General features: G+C 35.5%; 1 protein-coding gene across 4 annotated transcripts in view; it reads right to left on the bottom strand.

Annotated features, from left to right (window-relative positions):
- Positions 1 to 21,519, bottom strand: part of LOC5576746 (guanine nucleotide exchange factor DBS) — a 457,969-nt gene that overhangs the window by 150,798 nt on the left and 285,652 nt on the right. For 2 of the 4 annotated variants that reach the window (XM_021839976.1, XM_021839978.1), the window contains exons 2-3: positions 20,103 to 20,521; positions 11,202 to 11,645 (exon numbers count right to left, since the gene is read on the bottom strand). The exons of 1 other annotated variant lie outside the window; for it this stretch is intronic. The gene's annotated coding sequence lies outside the window, so the exon portion shown is untranslated. The remainder of the gene's footprint in view (positions 1 to 11,201; positions 11,646 to 20,102; positions 20,522 to 21,519) is intronic. One more of the 4 variants, XM_021839977.1, reaches the window with a different exon arrangement.

Genomic DNA, 21,519 nt, shown 5'->3' with positions numbered 1-21,519 from the left:
CAACAGACTGTGGATACATCATATTCTTTCATAGTCATTCAAAATGTGGAATGTAAAGTTTTATAATCATGTGAATTGCAAATCATTCAATGTGCGACTGGAGTTTTCGTTCAGTGTAGGAGATTTGAACGCTCAGGTTCGCCAGGAGGAGGAGTTCAGACCGACGATTGGAAAGTTCAGCCGCCTGGAAGAGGTGGAATGCGTCCACGTCCTTGTGGTCATAGGGGAAGGAAAGGAATGTTAATTAGGTAACCATTGTTTTTAGAGGCCGAAGAATCTTCCGCATCGCCACAGTTGTCGTGGAAAGGATATGCACGGGTAGAAATCAGAATCCAAAAACAAGATTATGACTCATGATATCATGATTCCAGCGTGTTTTCGTCTTATGAAAATACACCATGATTTGGACTCATGATATCATGAGTCAGATTGTCGTAATGCAACACACGCGTTAGGTTATTGTAGCTGATTGCTCGGAATCATGATTCAAATGCCAAAAATGCTGAGTCGCGCATCCGTTTATGATCGACAAAATAAAAAAAAAGTTAAAAATAGCATACATTGAGATTCGAGCCAAGAACCTTCCAAATGTAAACCACGTACTCTACCACTCAACCGCTTCGTCACACCCAGTAGCGCAGTGATTAAGTTTTCGTTTGACGAAAAGTTTCCACCAACTTGGAGCGGGAATCGAACCCACACCTCATGGCACAATACGCCCAACTACTCCCGCTAACCACACGGCCACGAAGCCCCGGTTATTTGCAGCGCCGTAGCGTGCGGTTGGCCAGGTTGGTACCCGCCAAGGGCGCCAGGCTTAAGGGTGCGTCAAAATGCGTGATGCATCTTTTTTTTTTTATTTTCACAAAAAATAAATCATAAATAACTCTTTAATATTTTTTTTTTAAGAGACTGTCCGAGAAGGATTATCAGATAATTATATAACACTGAAATACGAACATAAGTGAAACACGGGAGCGGGCCAATTTGTATAAAAGACAGTTATGCCAAATGATCATTATGGGGATTTTTTAAATATCGGACAATTTGGGCCAGAGGTTCTCCGATTTGCATGAAATTTTCACCAGAGTTATTCATCTAGAGTTTTCCGAGAAAATAGGCCATTATATTTTTTTAAATTTCACTTTTGGTCATATATCGACTAGCTCTACCTCTGGTGATTATTTCATACAAATCGGAGAACCTCCAGCCCAAACCTGTCCGATAATTAAAAAAATGCCCTTATACCAAATGACCATTATGACAAAAGAACTTACGCCAAAAGGCTTTATGCCAAATGACCCAGACCCGTGAAAAACAATGGAATAGGGTGTTTTTGTGACACCAGATTTTCTTGTTTCTCCTAGAGACTACTCCGAACTAACTGATAATGTTTGAATTTGTGCAAAACTTTGTGTAACATCTATTTTATTGAAACTTTAATAAAGGCACAGAAAGGACGTAACGTCAAGTTCTGCGCAGCGAATCCAGTAGTTCCTTTCGTCTCTAACCGCGCAAAAAAAAGTATTCAGTTCAAAATTCCAAAAAACCGTGCAAAAAATATAACACCATTTTTCGACGTTTCATGCCAAAATAAGGTTTTGGCGCACAATGGTCCAGTTTTCTATAAAGCTGGAAAAAACTCAATGTCCAAACTTGTTTTTAGTTGAAAAACAAATTCAAACATTCATCTTCAATTTCGAATAGTTATAAACACATACAAAAATGTTAAACGAAAATTGTTTTTCATCGTGTCTGGACTAAAATTTTAATTTTTGCTTTAAAACTCAAGATAAACTTCATCAAAACTTGTCCAATTTTAGTTTTCAGCAAAAGTTTTTTTCTACCGATAACTCATTTTTGCCTACATTTAACTTGCCCGCATGCAAATATATTTCCGTCTATCTTTAACCCCATTAAATTTAAAGCTATTATTGCAGGTACTTAAAATGATATAAGGACAGCTTCTTTATATCATACAAATCGCTCCCCGCCACTCCCCGCGGATATATCAGGCCCAAATGCTCTTTTAAGTCTAAAGAATCGATTAGAGAAGAATTGATCTTACCTAATTTTGCCTAAACATTTGTTTTGTAAAAAAGTTGAGAGCATAAAAATGTATGGAAAACCGCAATTTTGTACACATTTTGTTCTATGAACACCAAAATATAGTGAATATACCCAAAAAAGGTTTGCAATTCTGAAACATGTTTCACAACACTTGTAATGATCAAAACTTGTCAAATATCGAGAATGCGTAATTTTTGCCAGGAATTTTTGAATCTGGACCACTGTGTGGCGGGAAAAATGTACACTCAAAAAAATCCAAACGTCATTGCTACGTGAAAAATCACGTAGATCATTCCATATTCATTTTACCTCCACTTTACCTGACTAAGATAAAGATCACTAAACCATTCATAACCACCAAATAGTGACTCGGTAATGTTTACTGAGGTTACCTATCGTACTTACGTGGAATTCACATAGGTGCCTAAGTTCATTTTGACATCTGCATATTGTACGTACATTCGGTGTTGAGCGCAAATCCTAAGATGGCGCCCGCTTGATTTTTGAAGAACTTCAGAAGCTGCTGCTGCTTTAAACACTGTGTAAGATTGATTTCAAGGTAAATATGCTTTGAATACCGAAGAATCTCTGCATTACTTCATATTTTATACGTGATTTATAACCTCTATCAATTATAGCACGCGAAGGCTACAACAAGAGAGACCAAACTCACAAAATTGAGGAAACAGGATTCAAAATGCTCAGATTGACAATAAAAATATCACAATCTTTTAAGTTTGTTTACATTTTCTAATTGGGAATTAGTTTTCTTCCAAAGCCTATTAGAAATAAGATTGGTCTTTATTACAGTTAAATTTAATGCAAAACCATCTAGGTCCTATTGAAACGACGAACTATTGAATAGACGAACTTCCAAAGTTCATGCGTTCATTCTGGGCTTCCTATGATTTGCGTAGGAGCTACGTGAAAAGTGCGATGGAAAAAAATCACGTGTGTTTTCACATAACAATGACGTTTGGATTATTTTGAGTGTATGGAAACAGAATTGGGTGTAAACATTAATTTTATTTACAATCCTTCAAAAATCTTCAAGAACCTCTGGTTATTCAGACAATTCACCTTTAAAAGAGATTTGAAAAATTGTGTATGACTTCTTGCACAAGCCTTACCAAAGTAAGCTTATGTTTAAGTATTATTTGAGCTTTATAATAAAGGGCGCTCAAATCACGGTTCGCCAAGGGCGCCATGGGGCCACGCTACGGCTCTGGTTATTTGGTGACTTCTTTGGCTTAGAAATTGATTGCTGTTTAGTAAATTTTTGGTGAAAATCTTTGATGGATAACATAGATTCATGATGAGATGCTTTTACAGTCGGCTCTCTACATCTCGATGTTCTACATCATTTTAAATAGGTTAGTGTCTGATACGGGAAATGTCGATCACAGTTTCATCGTTTTCGTGTCCTTTAATATGTAAAATTACATTTTTTTATTTAATACACCTTCAAGAACACGTTTTCATGTCGTTCCATCAATTACATCATGTGTCATTCAGTCATAAGGAAAATTACGTCCACAGTGATTTTCATTATTTTTAAGAGTGTACTGCCATGAATTGCAAGTCAGTCCCATCTGTATTTTTGTCAAAATTGAGTTAAGTACAGATTTCAACATTTCTTTCAATGCCCTTTTAGCTGCACTAATAATAGAATATACTTTATACGGAAAAAATAAGAAAAACCAGTAAGTCAAATTGTCCCATAATGAAAAGTAATCGCATATCAGTCCCACTGCAGAATTCCGCACCGTGTAACACAAAAATGAACCATGTTATGATCATCTTTATATTTTCTCGGATAGATATCATAGTGAAAAGCAAATTGTGAAAGTATCATCAAAATTGGAACATGTTCAAATCTTCTGGATTTTTTTGAATATTCGTATGGAAAATAAGTTTGAAAAATTCAAAGTCGATTTTCTCAATACCTACTTTTTACAGATGGGACTGACTTGCGATTCACGGCAACAACATACAACAACATGGATAATTGTCATAACAAATTATTGCACTTGGAAATATTTTCAATGAATTTGGGCCATCTGGAAATACCTTACGAAAATTGCAGTAGTTTGCTAAAAATCAACATAATTCCGATAGAAATCCTCAAGAAATAGTCAAGATAACGTTAGGAAACCTGGAAGCCTGCTAGGAATTCACCTAATTTTGTTAGAAAACTTCAGAATCACTCTGGGTATCCTTAGTATACCCAGATCTCACTGTGATTTTCCTCAGTATCTTCAAGAAGTCTCAAGTATCTCAATAGGAATCACAAGATTCTACTCAGACCCCGCACAGGTGTTTTAATATTCTATTGTAAATGTTGATACATGTTGGGTATCCACAATATACACTTCAGAACTTCAGAACTGGGATTTCATTCAGAATCTTCAAAATTTTGCAGTGGAAATCCTAAGGATCTTGCTGAAAATCTACGCACCGCGTAAGAATCTCAATAGTTTGCTTGGACTCCCCAAATCTCGCTGGAAACTCTAGGGCAGTTAAGGATTTATCTGAGAATGAAATTAAATACCTTAATTAATATGCTTCTGTTTGAGCACCAATGTGTAACAACATAGAATGAAGTAATTCAACTTCACGGTGAAGTTTCTGGAAAAAGTTTATTCCTTAAACATACTTTGCAGTTATTCCTTTATCCACAACAGGTTGGTCTTGAAAGGTCTTGTATTGTTAGTTAGGTTATAAAAAGTGTTGATCAATGCTACAACACCATCTATTAGCTCGATGCCCTAAGAGCATTTTCTTGTGATACATAGTTAATGCCCAATTTTCAACATGTGTAGGAATGTAGGCCTTTTCTTTTCGACATACTCGGAACCAGCAACATGATTTATGCTTACAACAACTGCTAATGGAAGATGACTAGTGAAAAAAAACTTAATTGTTACTCGTCAGCACTGAAACCCGTGGTATCCATCCACTTATCACGAAAACAACACACGCATAATCATCTCCAGAACGACCATCATTTTTTCCGTTCGTTTCCGTTTGCATTGAATCATTTTTGACACATGACGGACCCCTGCCTCACTTTCCATTTCAACTGAACCCATCTAAATGTCAACTTTCTCAGTACCAACTCAGTTGCATTACCCGTTTTCCGCTCGACAGAGGATCTACCTCAGCCGAATGGGCGGCATTTTGCATATAGGTTTGTGGTGAAGTTGTTGTAAGAGCTAAGTGAAGTTTTCGTAACAACATCGTCGGACGTCGTGCAGCAAATTGATGACAGTGACGTGTGCTGACTCCATCAAAAGCATATGCGACGATGCTCAAGATCAATTTTCACTCGCTTGCTGGGATGTACGAGTTCCCGTTTGTATGCAGGTTGAACGATCGTGTAACACATAAGTGGGTACCCGAACAGAAGTAAATGACTAAGTAATTGCAAATTTTGTTAATATATAGAAACTAAATTAGTTTTTGATTTGGTAGAATAGAGATTCATAATAACTGATAATTATGAAAAAATAAATGAAAATCCGAATTTAGTACTATACCATTTAATTCCGTTAGTTTTATTTTTTTTTGACAGATACGCGTATTTTGACCTCAACTGTAAGGCTGTCTTCAGTGTTGTGTACTAGACTCGAAACTAAAGTCTACGTCTATATCTTTCAAAAGATACAATCTCGTATAAGTGAGTAAACAAACTTAAATTAATGATTCATCTTATTCCGCAGACAAAATTCAACATGTTTCACTCTGGAGTTACTCGTTTTTCACTTCTAAAACGTTTAATTTTCATATTTATAAAAGGACGTAGGCAAGATTTTCAACTCTCAAAATCAAACCACAACTCACAAAAACACGTATCAATACAAAACACCTGAGATATAGGAGACAGCGAACTGACAGTTGGAACGTTTTCTCGCCTTCTTTGTTTCCTTTTAAATTTTTGGGTCAATCCGAATGGTCAAACGCAAGCTGATTGCATACAAAATTTAAATGATGGATACGAAGAATGTTACAAATGTAGGGTTTTGTTTCGTCTCAATCAATTTTCTCAAAACTGAGTCTAAGTTACTTACGTCGAGAAATATATCACAAGTTTAGTTGTTCACTCAGTTACCACCGCTCGGGATATGATGCTGGCGTGTGTTAATGCTTTGTATGAGGCAAATTGCTTCTGCTAGGCTCATCGCTCTTTCCCGGAGAACAGAGCAGGGTGTTATAAAACGAGTCACCTTCTTCTGGGTAGGCGGCAAGCAACGAACCCTCCTCGATGATGTGATGACTCCCAAGCTCTGGTTACTTCACTTTTTGTTGCCCATCTGCTCGATTGAAAAGGTAAACAATGTTTTCACTTTCCATTCTTTCTGGGTTTGCTTCGTTTTGGGCGCTTCTTCTGTCTATAATCGGCTGACTTTAACCAGAAGCTGGGTTATTTGTTGATTTATTTTCCCACCGCTTCTCAGACAGGTACTTAAGTGTTGGATCAAAGTGGCTGCTGATTATGATAGAGATGGCTCAGTAGAGGTTTCGTCACTCATGATACTGAATCTACTGTTATTACATCATTTTCCGAGCAGAAGCTGGAATAGATTGATTGACCCAGTTTCTTACCCTTCTTTATTCGATATCGTTTCAGAGAGCGATCAATGGCGCTTAAGCCTAGGCTAATCAACCCTGACAAAAAGTGTAAATACCTTTATCCCTGCCCATAGGCATAGAGAGAGGCGAACACGATGGAGTGACATTAATTGTCACTCCGAACGATTTAGCATATCCTCACTAATCTGAAACGAATTGTTCAAAATTTGTTACTATCCGACACTATTGACCTGACATTATTTCAATGTGAACTACAGTACCTCCAGGACCAAAACCTCGTCTTGAATGAAGGTTTCTGTTCCAAATGACGAGATAGCGTTTCGATCCAGAAGATTTGAAATGTCATCTCTTTATCAAGAGATTATTATAACAGAACATAGTTAGATCATAAACGCAATTATGATATTGACATGCGATTACGATCTAGCAAAGTCTGTCGTTATCGCCCATAAACCACCACCGGCATTGCGTACACAGTGTTCTGTTGAAACAAAATTTAACATTAGAAAGACTGGATCTTAAAGATCTAGGGCTTTCTGAATGTTTCCTTTTGTAGCGAAATTGGATAAGCATGGAATCGGCGGCAAATGTTATAGCTGAGCTTGTTTTCTATTGCAATTAAAATCTGATGCACAAAACCACAATTTAGCATACGATTCAAGAGGAGTTCACAAAGTCGTAAAACATTTCTACAAACCTAGTAGCTTCTTGGCTACACATCCATTGTTCCGATTTAGTTTTAACAAAGTTTAATCGTTATCCATCAATCTTTTCTGCAAACATTATAGGTGATAAACCCAATTCCTGGCGCCTTAGTCAGCCAACAGCGTAAAAAAAACCTCTCCCGATTTAAATCTTAATTGGATCAGCAGACCTAAGCGCAGTTACTCCACTTTTTGCAAGCTAGTAAATAAGTAAGTAAGCGATGATGGGCGCCCAACTAGCCATCAGAGGTTAGCCCGCTAGTTTCACCTTGCGTTTGAAGCTTGGTTTGGAAGCTATTTAACCCTTTTTCTGCGTTCTGGGCTCAATACGACCCAGGGCATTTTTAGGAGCTATTATTTTTTTGTTAGTAAACCGATTTGTAGAATTGTAACAAACGTTGATGCATTTCGGCAAGTTTTTTTTTCGTATGGGTTCTTCAAATACGTGAAAAATAGAATTCTAGAGTAATTTACCTGGAAAAAGTAAGTTGACTGTGCCTTGGGGTCATATTGATTCAATTCAAATAGCGATATTAGGATCAATAGGACGATGATGTGCACAGTTAGAAAAAATCACCGATGTCGGTGATTCGTTTACCGAAATCTCAACAGCTAAACGGTCGGTAATCCATTCGGTAAACGAAAAAATCACCGAAAGGACTGTAATTTGAACCCGACGGATGAGCTATCAAAACTACCGGTAGATCGGTAGTGGTTACCGAAGTTCCGCTTCTACTCGGTAATGGTATTTACCGAATCATCGGTTATTTTGGATTGAGGAAGCGAAATTGCAGATATTTTTGAAATGTAATAAATCTGTGCATACGCTTATTTTTAAAACAAACATTTATTACATGGCACACATAATCTATGTCACAAATCTTCCAATTGGTATGGCACGTTCCCTCTCTCGACATGCTCTGTACCATCACGAAATGCTGCTGAATCCAGGCGCATTATTGAAGGGTTCATTTTCGTCGTACTTCTTTACATCCTATAACAACAAGTATATATGTACAGATCCCTTACAGAACATGCTCAGATGTGAGCCAAAAAATAAATAACTAACCTACAAAGCTCCTCCCAATCACTTCTTCCAAGCAGAGATTAAAGAACATTTCCCAAAAACAAACGGAATGGAACTGGTTTATATTAGATCGCGGTTTATGTACAAGAGCCGATTGAAAATACCATTATGGCGGTTTTGACGTTTCTTGTTCCAAGTTACCGACTACGGTATTCATTACCGACAGTTCAGCAGAATATTTCACCGAAGTCAGCACTTGAGCTTGTTTAACGATTTATCGGTAAATATTTTCACCGATATCGTTGATCTTGAATCAATTCACCAAAATTTCGTAATTTTTTTCGCAGATTTCAGTAATTAAGCCGGAATATACCGAAACGTCTGTAATTTTTTTGATCACCGAGCTTCTTCGGTAATTTAATTTACCGAACTCATAGAGTCTGTTTAAGTGTGTGGCGCGAGGAAGGGTTTTATTATATATTTTTCTCCAGTCGAGAATTGATTGCCAACTGGTGAGCTCGTTTCATGTTTATTATAACGCATCTTCATCATGGCAACGTTACGTTTATGTAATTTTCAAACAAACTTTGGATGATTCGTCACTACAAGTGTCGACATATACTCTTATTCTTGTTTTATATGTACAGTATTGGACAAAACATTTGCACCTTTTTCAATTTTACATGCAAAATTGTCAACTTAGAGAGTTAGATCTGCGTTATTTATGGACTGATTTGAATGAAATTTTCCCAGCACATCAGACATAACTTAAATCTCAACATATATTTTTATGTGATTATTCCAATTATGAGTTACAACAAAATCTACAACGTTGCTAAAGATACCATGAAGCTATTCATTCAATTAGTTATGTCAATTATTAAAATTCATCAGAAATTCACATTATTTAAGCCGTTATTGCTTTTGAACTAGTGATTGGGAAAGTCACTCAAAAATATATATTGAAATTTAAGTTAACTCCTATGTGCTGTAAAAATTTCATTCAAATCGTTTCATAATTAACTTAGGTTACTTCCAGATCTTTTTCCTCCCTCACAAATAAACACCCTTCCCGTGGTGATTGTGGAGATGCAGAGTTATTCTCGGTCTGTAGTAGCAACAATCATTACGCACTAACATTCTTTCCCCATCCCAACTGCAAAATGTAAATGTGCTGAAAGCAATTTAATTTGAGTTTTGAAGTTTGATTTGACTTATTAAAATTCCAAATAGATCGGCCATTGTACAAGTAAGAAAGAATATGCTGATCGCTTTCTAGAAATTTTATAAACAACAAAATAATAACAATATGAGAGTGATGCTAAGGGCTGCTGATGGTACAATGCGACGCTTTAGGAGATTTTGATACTGAATGAACATTACTATACAGAGCGCAATTTAATCGATGGTGATAACTTTACAAACTTTATCTGTTTTTACACTGATTGACGATGCTGATTTATATAAAAATATTTAAAAAATATTTGATATTAGTTCATTTGTTTGTGTGATCTAGGTGTTAATAATGGAAAAAATTTACATACCCTTGATGAAATACTTCCCTGACCAGAAATATTATATTTTGAGCGCCCTTTTCGAAGCTATTCTATCCAGGTATCCATGTACTGCTTTCAATCCTGAAATTATTCTTATTGTGCATGCTCATGCATTATATTAGTGATGCTCATAATCATGCAACAGATAAGAAGGAGAGAAAAAGAGAATATAGGAACAGTGATTAGTAATGAGTTAATTATGTAGTTTTGTTAGAATTATAAACAATTAAACAGCAGTAATGAAAATAAAAAATAACTTATAAAATTACTTTGCAGCATAGCTGAGCCTTTCGGAACGTAAGACCGATGTATAAAAATAATTTGTTTCGAAATTGTCCGCGTGGTCTTCTAGTGCCCCTATTAGATCAGAATCAGTCATAGACATACATATCGAATGCTCGCCATGACCCTATGACCAACATTTGTATATGTATAGACTTAGCTGATGTGGCTTTTCTAATAGGTAGTTCTTTCACTCATTGATTGTCTTCAAAACCTTGTCAAGTATAGAAAATTGATTTTATTTCATTTATTACTACATTAAAGCTACATTGTACTTATTAAGTATTAGGTATTATTTTATGTTTTTATCACTATTGATATTATCAAGGCCAGAATTCCCAGTGAGTGAAGAATTTTATAGTACTAGAACACCATAGAAGATCGCTTAACATTACCTAATCATGGAACGGCTTTTTGCTCTATTATTTTAGGTAGATGCTATTGATCTCCCTTTGCTCCTATCCGCAACCCGGTGCACGCGCCCTGTTGGTTTTCGAAAACCTCGTAGAAGATTACAAACCGTCAATGGCATTCCCAATTACTACCCCACATTGCACATTCAAGGGTCTGATTGTGCTCCTAACCCACCCTCAGTCTGTAATCTTCTCGCCAGTTTGAAATTATATTTTCTCCTGACTGTGAGGAATTGGAATTTATCATAATGTATAGTAGAACTGAACTCAAAACAGAAAAAGATATCTAAAATCAATCTAAATTTTGTAAAGTTATATCGATTTGGATCTGTGGTCAATATGATTCCAAGGCACAAGCAAAGTAACTTTTTTTACCACAGACAGAAGGTTAACCATAACTACTAAACCGTTCCCGGTTTTATCCGTTCATTTCCCATACGGTGCACGGCCAAATGCCGCACTTACCATTCCTCGGGGGCTCTTTCTTCATCGTCATCATCACAAGGGGCCAACAGCGATTTCCATTACTTGCCACATACAAAATGTTACTACGTACCTTCAATTTCGACCATCAACCGCCCCTCTCAAGCTGTTGCTCCTTCCGCCCGCCGCAACGAAATTGCTGCTTTTCTGCACCACTTTAGTAGTTTATGCGATTTTTCTTCTCCGTCAAAAAAAACTTAAACCATTTAAACGTGTACGCCGATTAACACATCCAAAATCAGATTCCCCCTCTGGTCGGGACAAGAAGAAGCAGGGGCTGGCGGTTCAAATTGGAGCTTGTTGTTCCTCACAATGTTAACCTTGTTTCGAGCAGACGCGAACTTTCCTGCTTCTGAGGGATGATTGCAACGTTTTTTTTTCACTCACTCGCCTTTCTTCGGACCAATTGTTGGATTGTTAGTTTATTTCATTTTCGGTTTTCAGTTCAGTTCGGTCATTGGCTGACCAATTTGAATCCTCACGATATATGGTTTCTCTGGCCGTCGTCGTCTGAAAACTGGCAGCAAGTTGGTTACTACAGTTGCATAGTGGTTTGAAACTCGAAAACATGATCATCTTTTTTTTTCGGTGTTAAAGAGTGAAAATATTGGTATACTATGTTCGGAAAAGTTTGTGGACTTGTTTAGGGATAACTTTTGACTTTAAGATATTTTTTAAAGCACTTATAAGTTATTTTTTGTCGATAAAATCAATTGAATGAAAAAATGTTTTCGAAAACAGTTTGCCTCTATCTATGAAAATAATGGATTCATAGTGAAATTCATACAAAAATCACTTAAGACGTAGAAATATTCACTCAACTTGTTTCTCAGCGATTTTCATGGTTTACTATATTCTAGAACTAATGTAAAGTGGTGGAGGTAGCGTGATAAAAGCAATAATATTTATAAAATTCAATCGTACTTAAAGCTATTGAAAACAATAATTATGCTTAACATTCTTGAATCTTTGCTCTTTAGTGGTACATCAGTGAAGAGTTCGGCATGTAATGGACCTTGTTATAAAGCATTCCCTTAATACGGTAAACTAAAAAAAAAATAATTATCGATTAGCCTCTGTTTTGTAAGTAATATTAAAAGGAAATAAAGAAAATGTCATTACAAGTAGTATTACATGTGATGTTCATTCGGTGGCCGTTTTGCCCCATAGTGCTGAAAATAGGTTATTTTGATTGATATTTGAGAAGCTCCAAAAATAATACTTTTTGAAGTTATTTTCTTTTCAAATGACGCACTGCTTATGAAAAGATGCAAAACTAACATCATGAGGGGGAGTTTTATAAGCTTTGGGCAAAGTTGCTTAAGGTGGCACACTTGTTCAAATTCCCCTACTCATAGTGTCTCATAGGGTATCATTAGAAATCAACGGAATGCGTGAATACGTTCACTAAAAGAACAGTGTTGCTATTATTTAAGCAGAAGTTTGGAGGGAAATTTTAAGGCAAACGTGATTTTTATTCAAATGAATGATAGATGAATTTGTAATGTAGCAAATTATGTGTAAAATAACAAAAAAATATATCAATTAATTGAAAATGAGTCACAATTATAACTGGATTTAATATATTTTTATCTGATTTGTCATAAAATTTCAAATATTATTCAAGACGTAAATGACTTGATTTAATAAATGCTGTAAAACATATTTAGTCCTGTCATAATTATGGTATAAGTCCGATTGGCTGTTGGAAAGTAATTTCTTGGCCTATCTTAATGCTTGGGAAATTCAGGCAAGGAATTATCCAAGAGCGCGATTTTTGTCTGATCGCAGTTAATAAAAAATATCAGTTCAAACAGGGGTCACTGTAGAAAATTTCCGCAAGGGATCCACCAGAAATTTCTTAATCGATTCCTTTTCGGCAGCAAATTAGCCTATAATGGGAACGCATCGTTTTAAGTAAGGAATACTACATTACGAGATAAATAAATTTTAAACATATGATAATTTGCGTTTTATTATGTTTGTAAAATATTATACAATAAAGGATATAAAATGTGTAATACTTTTTGAAAAAAGTCGCCGATTCTCCATGCCCCATCTAATTTTAAACTTATTTATCGACACAAGTTATCTGTCCAAAAGTGAGCATTTTTTATATAGTTTTAGAGTTGTATTAAATCGATTTTGTGGTTTTTTAGCCATTCTACCGGAATGTCTTCCTGAAACCACAAAATTACTTCGAAAATGGTTCGAAAACACCACTAGCTTTTTGCTAATATAATAGTCTATCAGTTTGCCGAAGACACAGGGGTGTTTTGACTGGTTCTTCATTATGTTTTTAACGTAATTAGTCGAAAAATCTGTTATGTGTATATTTTTCCAGTTTGCCAGATAAATTTCGATGAAAATCTTGTTACTTTTTGTATCCAAACTAAGTAAATAAACTATCTATTTTATCTGAGTGTTTCGAACTTATAGTTCATACATAATTTGTGTGTAGGAATTCATCACTGTGAAATAATTGAAAACCAATTCCATTTCACTCAATTCGTTACACTCAAATGAAATACAGTACTGACCCGATTTTGTCGGCCCCCGATTTTGTCTGCCCCCGATTTTGTCTACCCCCGATTTTGTCAGCTTTTTGACCCGATTTTGTCAGCCTATTTTAAATTTGTCAAAAAGTTGTAATCGTCATGTTTTACCACGTTCACATTAAAGTTCATGATGATGCTTGATGTCATGCACGCATGGGCGTAGCCAGAGGAGGCAATGGCAATGCCTTTTATTAAAAGTGAAAAAAATCGATATGACCAATACAAGGGAGAAGGGAGCCCCTGACAAGAAAAAACTGGCTACGCCCATGTCCATTGCCCTCTTAAAAGTCCATGTAACCATGTAACACGTCAAAATTTGAAAACAGGAACAAAATGAAATGACCCGATTTTGTCAGGTTCCCCATTTTGTCAGCCTTTTAGGCTCATCGAGGGGCTGACAAAATCGGGTCCTTACTGTATTCAGTTGAATTGGATACAAAAAAAAAAGATTTTCATCGGAATTTTTATGGTAAAGGGGCCTTCTTCGTGATAAAGTTAAACACATAATGAAGAAGCTTTCAAAACACCCTAGCGGCAAAGCGGTAGATTATTACTTAGCAGAAAGCTAGGTATTTTCATATCATTTCCAATATTATTTTTGGGTTTCAGAAAGGTATTTTGGAGGAATTATCCAACAAAATTACGAAACAGATTTGATACACCTATAAAACATTATCAAACTATCTTAGTTTTGGACAGATAATAGGGTGCCTTAAAAAAACGTTTTTAATCTCATAATAGTTATATGAATCGCGATAACTTTTTTTGTATCTAATCATCAAAGTAACAAAGTTGAATAGCGAATAGCGAAATTTTGCAATCTGAGATATATAAGTAGGTTATGACTTTGAGTCGGTGACCCCAAGAATTTCGGAATAATTCTGAGTCCAGATGACGAATGATCAAAATAGATGAAAAATTGATGCTACTACAAGAGGGGTTAACATTGAAGAAGTTGATCAAATTCGTGGGAAAGAAATGATCAACTGATAAACGAATGCCTTACTGAACTTCTAAAATAAATTTAAGCATCGTAATCGAGTTCCTGACGAACTATTTAAAAATGGAGTTCTTTAGGATCTTTGATTTAGCTTACGTAATAGTTTTGTACAGATTCAGAAGGTAAGTTGGAGATTACTTATAGCCAATGATTACTTTAGCAACTTCATTAGCATTTTTTCCAGCCGGTCTGTACTATTTTTAACGTGATTTTTTTTTACCATTTTTTTTAAATATCTTAGCCAGACAATTCGCCCAGATAGCCGTAGCGGTAAACGCGCAGCTATTCAGCATGACCATGCTGAGGGTCGTGGGTTCGAATCCCGCTGGTCGAGGATCTTTTCGTAAAGGAAATTTTCTCGATTCCCAGGGCATAGAGTATCTTCGTACCTGCCACACGATATACACATGCAAAAATGGTCAATCGGCAAAGAAAGCTCTCAGGTAATAACTGTGGTAGTGCTCATAAGAACACTAATCTGAGAAGCAGGCTTTGTCCCAGTTAGGACGTAACGCCAGAAAGAAGAAAGAAGAATAAGCCAAACAATTCGACATAAAATTGAATTCAAAATATTATCTCAATATCCGTCTAAAATATATCCTACAATCTCGACATAAAATTTTTAGATTTTCGTTGTTTTCAAACCAAACATAGTGTGTATCTTTGAAATAATATAATCGGTGAAACACGTATTTGTTGTACTGTTTGAGTTTGAGAAGCTAGCATATAGTTTTGATGAAAATAGTGAATATAATGACAATTTTTAACCGTTTTTGACGGTTAATTTGGTGCAGAAAAGCAACTGCTGCTCGTGGCGATTGATACAGGAAAAATTCTCCATGGATCGGAGAAAGAGAAAACAAATTTCTCACAGCTGCGGAAATGTGCAATTATCTATTTTCGCTTTGTTTTGTGGACGGATAAAATCGCAAGGCAGCTGATCGCTGAAAATTGCTGTGAGGGATAAATCCATTATCGTGAGAGTGAGTGAGAATTCGGAAGGCTGTTAGTTAGAGAAGTTATCCCCAAAATTTTCTTCAATTTGCTAAGAAATGAACTATTCCCGACTCTAATTTCATAAATGCTTAACCCATTATAGGGACGTTCCGATATAGCGAAGTATCGATATTTGATTCGATACGATTATCGAATCGAAATATCGATACCACCGATATATTGAATCAAAATATCGATATATCGCAATATCATTTGATATATATAAAAGGCACAAATTTCTTGTATCAACGTCAGTAAGTTGAGTTTCCTACGATTCGCAAACAATTCTTTGAACCCTCAATATTATCGGAACTTTGAACGATATAAGCATGAATATCTTCTTTTACGATACATCATGTAACAATTGGTATGTGAACTGCTTTCAAATATTTAAAAATCTATTGTTTTATGAGAAAACCTTACAATTGTTATCCAAATATTGGTTTACGATATATCGGAAGGAAATATCGATACCACCGATATATTGAGAAAAAAATATCGATACCAAAATATCGAATATCGAAAGCAAAATATCGATATTCCGATATATCGGAAGTATCGGAACGTCTCTAACCCATTACAAGCTTTTGAAGATAATTTGGTAGTTTTCAAACAGCGTGACTAGAACATATATGTAAACAATCGCTTTGTTATTTTTTTTTATTTATTAAAAACTATCAACAACCTAGTGCAAAACAAATAACAAAAGGGATCTGCATCGCCCCAATGTGTAAGTACTGATGGTCTAATGTCAATAGATAATATCAGTGCCGACTGCGTTAGAATACAGGTCAATTAGGGGATGGGAGTGAAATGTTGACGACTTTAGGGAAACCGAGGAGTCCTCTGCATTTCCACTAGAAAACACTAGGAATAATGGGAGATTTTTATTATTACTGGAATCGTCGTAGTACATGATATAGATGATTGATACAGAAAAGTATACAAATACGGTTAAAAGCAACTATGACAGATTAGAGGTTTCCAACCGGTGATCCGCGAAGCCTTACGTGGTCAGATGAACAATTGCAAAAAAGTTTTTGCTCTATTGAAATCATATTTCGGTACAAATTCATATTGGTAGCGTATCGGAAACAAATGGCAGACTTTTAATAATACACATATTCTGTGCTGCCAGCATTAAGCGAATTCTTGAATCAATAAGCTATTCTCAACTGAATTTTGCCAATGAGTACATTCTGCTAATTTTATTAACCTGACAGAATTTTCGATTGATTTCATGACTGAATCCTTTGTGAAATCATGATGGGATGCTTGGTTGGTTTTTATGCGAGACATTTTATATTGCACGCTTGTAAATATTTGTGGCAAGATTTTTGCCATAATCTAGGTCAGATCTTTGAAAAAAATCTGAGGAGTTTTTTATGGGATTTATGTTTGTTTTGTTATTGTTTTCTCTATTTTTTTGAAGATTTTGGCAAACTATTGGCCTAAAATGCTTCCTTATAGATGCCAGAAAAGCTCCCTACCCGAATCCGGGTAAACCTACCTCCCAGAAGCTGGAATATTTTCCTTCTATAAAATGATAAAGCTTCTTCTCATAAGCATGAAAAGCTTGCTTCAAAGATTTCCTCACAGAAGCCGTAAATGTTTCCTTCCAGAAGCTGGAAAAACATTCTCCCAAATGCCGAAACTGCTTCCTCACAGAATCCTTCCAGATCGAAACAGTTGCAATATCTTCTTATCAGGTGTTGGAAAAATTTCTTCATTGAAGCTTTGAAAGCTCCAGTAGAAGCAGGAAAAGAATCGCCCAGAAGCTGGAGAATTGACTTCCCAGAACTTGGAAAATTTAACTCACAGAAGCTGAAAAAGCATCTTTCCAGAAACTGAAAATTTCCTCACATAAGCTGGATAACCGATCTTACAAGCTGGAAAAAATCTCCCAGAAGCTGAAAAAAATTCTTCCTTGAAGCTGGAAAGCTAAGTTTTATAAGCTGAAATGGTTATTCCTAGCTTCCAGAAGCTGGAAGTTTTCCCAAAAAAAAAAAACTTGTTTTCAGACGCTGAAAAGGCTTCCAAATAGTTACTCTCATTAAAATGTCATCGGCAGACTTTTGATGACATGTTTTTTCAATTTGATTCTTATTTGGGATATTCTAGTATAAAAAGTATTGTTTTACAATAAAATGTTAAGAACACATAGAAAATATTAAAACTTGTTGTAATCAGTACAGTTTTGTGTTAAAGATCGACTTTTGATATCTGAAGTCTAAAAACCAATCTATAGAGCTCGACGACCTGAGCACATGTCCGTGTGTGTGTTACAAAAATGTTACTTAACTATCTCAGCCCTTTGTCAACCGATTTAAAAACTTTTAGCTTCAAATGAAAGCTACAACATTCCCATAGAACGCTATTAAACTTCATTGCAATCGGAGACTTTTTTTAGAGTTATGATTCAAACAGTATCGTAAAGTACTAGAAAAAGCATATTCTAATATTTTTAAGTGTCTGCATTTTGATGAATTTCTCAGCCATTTTCGAACCGATTTAAGTTCTTTTATCGGCTAATGAATTTTTATTCGGCTTCAAATTTTCATTGAAATCGGATTACTAGTTACAAAAATATCAAAAGAAGAATTTTGTACTGGAAAATTCTAAAATATCTTCTAAAATTCTAAAATATCCAACTTTTTACATTTAGATCAATTTCTCAGCTATTTTTCAACCGATATGAATTCTTTTTTCGTCGATTGAAGATTTTGATATCATTCATAACTATATTGCATAAAAAACAGAGATAAAATACATATTTTCCAAAAAAATCTCTAGCATTCCTTTTGTTAATTTGACGGCAAGTTAATCTTAAAAAATATCATTTTAAAACATTTTTTTTTTCATTTTTTGGTATTGATTCACAGAATACTACATATATAAAATAGTGTAATAAAGCTTGATATTCGCCTTTTGACGTGCAGTTTCCAAACCATTGAACTATTAGAAAATGCCAGATAGAACGTAGTCGCAATATACTAAAGTTTAGATATTCTGATACAAGGTTTCAGATGAATTATGAATAATAATTACTTCGAACCTGTATTGAAATGTAACAAGTGTTCAGTCTCACCATCGGTGGATTAGGTCAGGTTTTTAAATATGTACATAGTTTTATAATATTGTAAGCCATGAAAGTCGCTGTGAAATAGAGTGTATATTTGTAATTTCGGCGTGATTTCTACGTGAAATTCAATATAAATCCTTTATTTCAATATCGTTGGTGATTGGATCGTTTTTTGTTATTGATATTGGCTTTTTAGTCTTGACAAAATTGAAAACTGTTATTCTATTTTGTCCAACGTTTCAGTCCGTTTTGGACCTTCTCCAGGGATTCAAATGTTATAGTTATTTTGTCCAGTGTGGTTCGGTAGAACCTGTAATTATTTAACTATCGATTTTTCCGCCCAACTGCAGCCAGTTTTAGAAGCTTTATCGGTGGAAAAATCGAACAGAAACTTGCGCACCACAATTTAGTATCTGATCGATTATCGTCCACTATCACGCTTTGTCTGAACCAGACGATTATAAAAATTCAATGTAAATCGGGGTTGCTCTCATTAGAGTACATTATTTGGGTTTCATTTTTATAATCGTAAGGTTTTAAAATATTCCATCGGTGATATTTTTATATTTTCCACTTTTTAGCTATTTTTCATATTGAAATCCATGAAAATCCCGTTTTTTGACGTACCGTGAATCGCAAATCAGTCCCATCTGTATTTTCGTCAAGATTGAGTTGAGTTCAGTTTTCAATATATCTTCCAATGCTCTTTCAGCTGCATTAATGAGATAATATAATTTGTTCAGAAAAAATAGGAAACAGCAAGTTAAATTGTTTCCGCACCGTGTAACACAAAAATGAACCGATTTTTTGTCATCTTTTTATTTTTCTCGTAAAGATACAGTAGTGAAAAGCAAATTATGAAGGTTTCATTAAGATTTGAACATGTTTCAAATTTCAATCCTCTGGAATATTTTCAATATTCGTATGGAAAACAAACACCCCATTTTCTCAATGCCTACTTTTTACAGATGGGACTGACTTGCGATTTACGTCAGTTCAGCTCATACAAAATGTATAGAAAAAAAAATCACCGATAGAATATATCAAAACTTTCCGATTATGAAAATATACATCAAACACTGATCTCTAGCGAAAAAAAAATCCGATGTACATTCGACATTGCTTTAATCGACAAGACAGAATTACAGTGTCTTTGACAACTTTTTTTCATTCAACATAAGTTTGTCGAAGACATCAATTGATTTTATCGACAAACAGAGTAAATTTTCTTTTCACTTTCAGGGGATCATAAAAACTGTCCTTAAGTCAAAACCTTGACCTTTAACATATGCAGTGATTTTGAAGAACACCGAAAAAATGATTATTGTGTTTTATTACATTTTAAACCACTGTGCAGCCTCTTCATCGACCGAACCTCACATAGAGCCGCACTGACCGATTACCGTTCGGTTTATTGTTAAACTTGGTGAATGTTTCCTATTAAAATTAAATTTCGTTCAATCCGCGTGCTTTTCTCGGTGGCTTTTATCACTCACGGTAGCTCGGTTTACTCCGGTAGGTTTCCGCAGAGGCACAGTTTGATGTTTTGGATGCTCTTCCTCTTGATACAATTTCCTTTTTTTTTTTTTTTCGTTTGTAGTATCACCTCACTTCTTTCGTCAGTCATTCACTTCTGTTTGCTGTTTTTTTCGGTTTCCCATTTTTTCCTTAATCTTTTCGATATGATTTCGGTTTCTGGTTGTTATCACTTGTTAGGTACGGCGGGTATTGCGCGAGGTGAAAAGCTGAATAGCTAGCTAATGGAAGAAATCAAATAAATTTCGAGTCGTGCTGATGGCTACACTTTCTTCCCTTTCCTCCCGCAGTGGATCTGGCACTCAGTTAGTCAATCAATTGGTCAGTTGCGTTTTTGCCTCGCGGGATGGGGTTTGGTCGGAGGATTAGGAAGCAGCAGCAACTAGCAGAAGAATTTCGATCGTATCGCCATAGATAACAGCCACAGATGAGCCCCCGTAGGTCAAGCCTGTGGCGAAACGAACGTGCAGCTGGAAGTTTGTGCTTGACGAGTTGGGCCTTGGATTGGATTTTCTAATGCAGGAAACCGTTAAGTTGAGAAGGTGAAATGATGGAAAATTACGTTTCGCGGTTATGGTCGGCGGTTCTTGAGCAGGAAGACAGTATCTTTCAAATTAGGTGTTTATCACTTATTTCAAAGTTAGAGGGCACACATGTAGAGAACCAGATAACCGTTTGGGCTAACAATTTGATCGATTGGTCACTCGCTGGTGGTGATCAATCGATCACATTTTCGCACGGAAGGAGAATGCTTTTTCGCATCCTCACGAGAACATCTTTTTTTCGCTACGATGGAGGATAACCGAAAATCATTCCACTCTGGAGATCTACGGTATTGTGAGCGGTCATGCTGACAAAATATAAGTATATGAATTGCTACAAAAACATACTGAATTGTATTTTAATTTTATAGAAAACATGTCAAGCCCAATTATGATGTTTGATATTAAGTATTAAAATTATTATATTGTCTAATATGATGATGACTCATTCAGTTACACGCTTTTGATCAATTTTATGACAATTCTAATAATACATGATACTTGTTGCAATAGACTGAAACATGAATGAAAAAACGATTTTATTTAAAATAAGCTAATATTTATCAAAAGATAACTTGATATGATAAAACATAATATACAGTCAACTCTCTGAAGGGACCAGAGTTACAGAACACAAAACTAGTGCAACTGCGATCCTAGGGACCATCAAGGTAGCC

The sequence above is a fragment of the Aedes aegypti genome, chromosome 2 (assembly GCF_002204515.2).
Source record: "Aedes aegypti strain LVP_AGWG chromosome 2, AaegL5.0 Primary Assembly, whole genome shotgun sequence".
NCBI classification, from domain to species: Eukaryota; Metazoa; Arthropoda; class Insecta; order Diptera; family Culicidae; genus Aedes; species Aedes aegypti.
The sequence above is the reverse complement of the archived record's forward strand: the minus strand, read 5'-3'. Positions and strand labels throughout refer to the sequence as shown.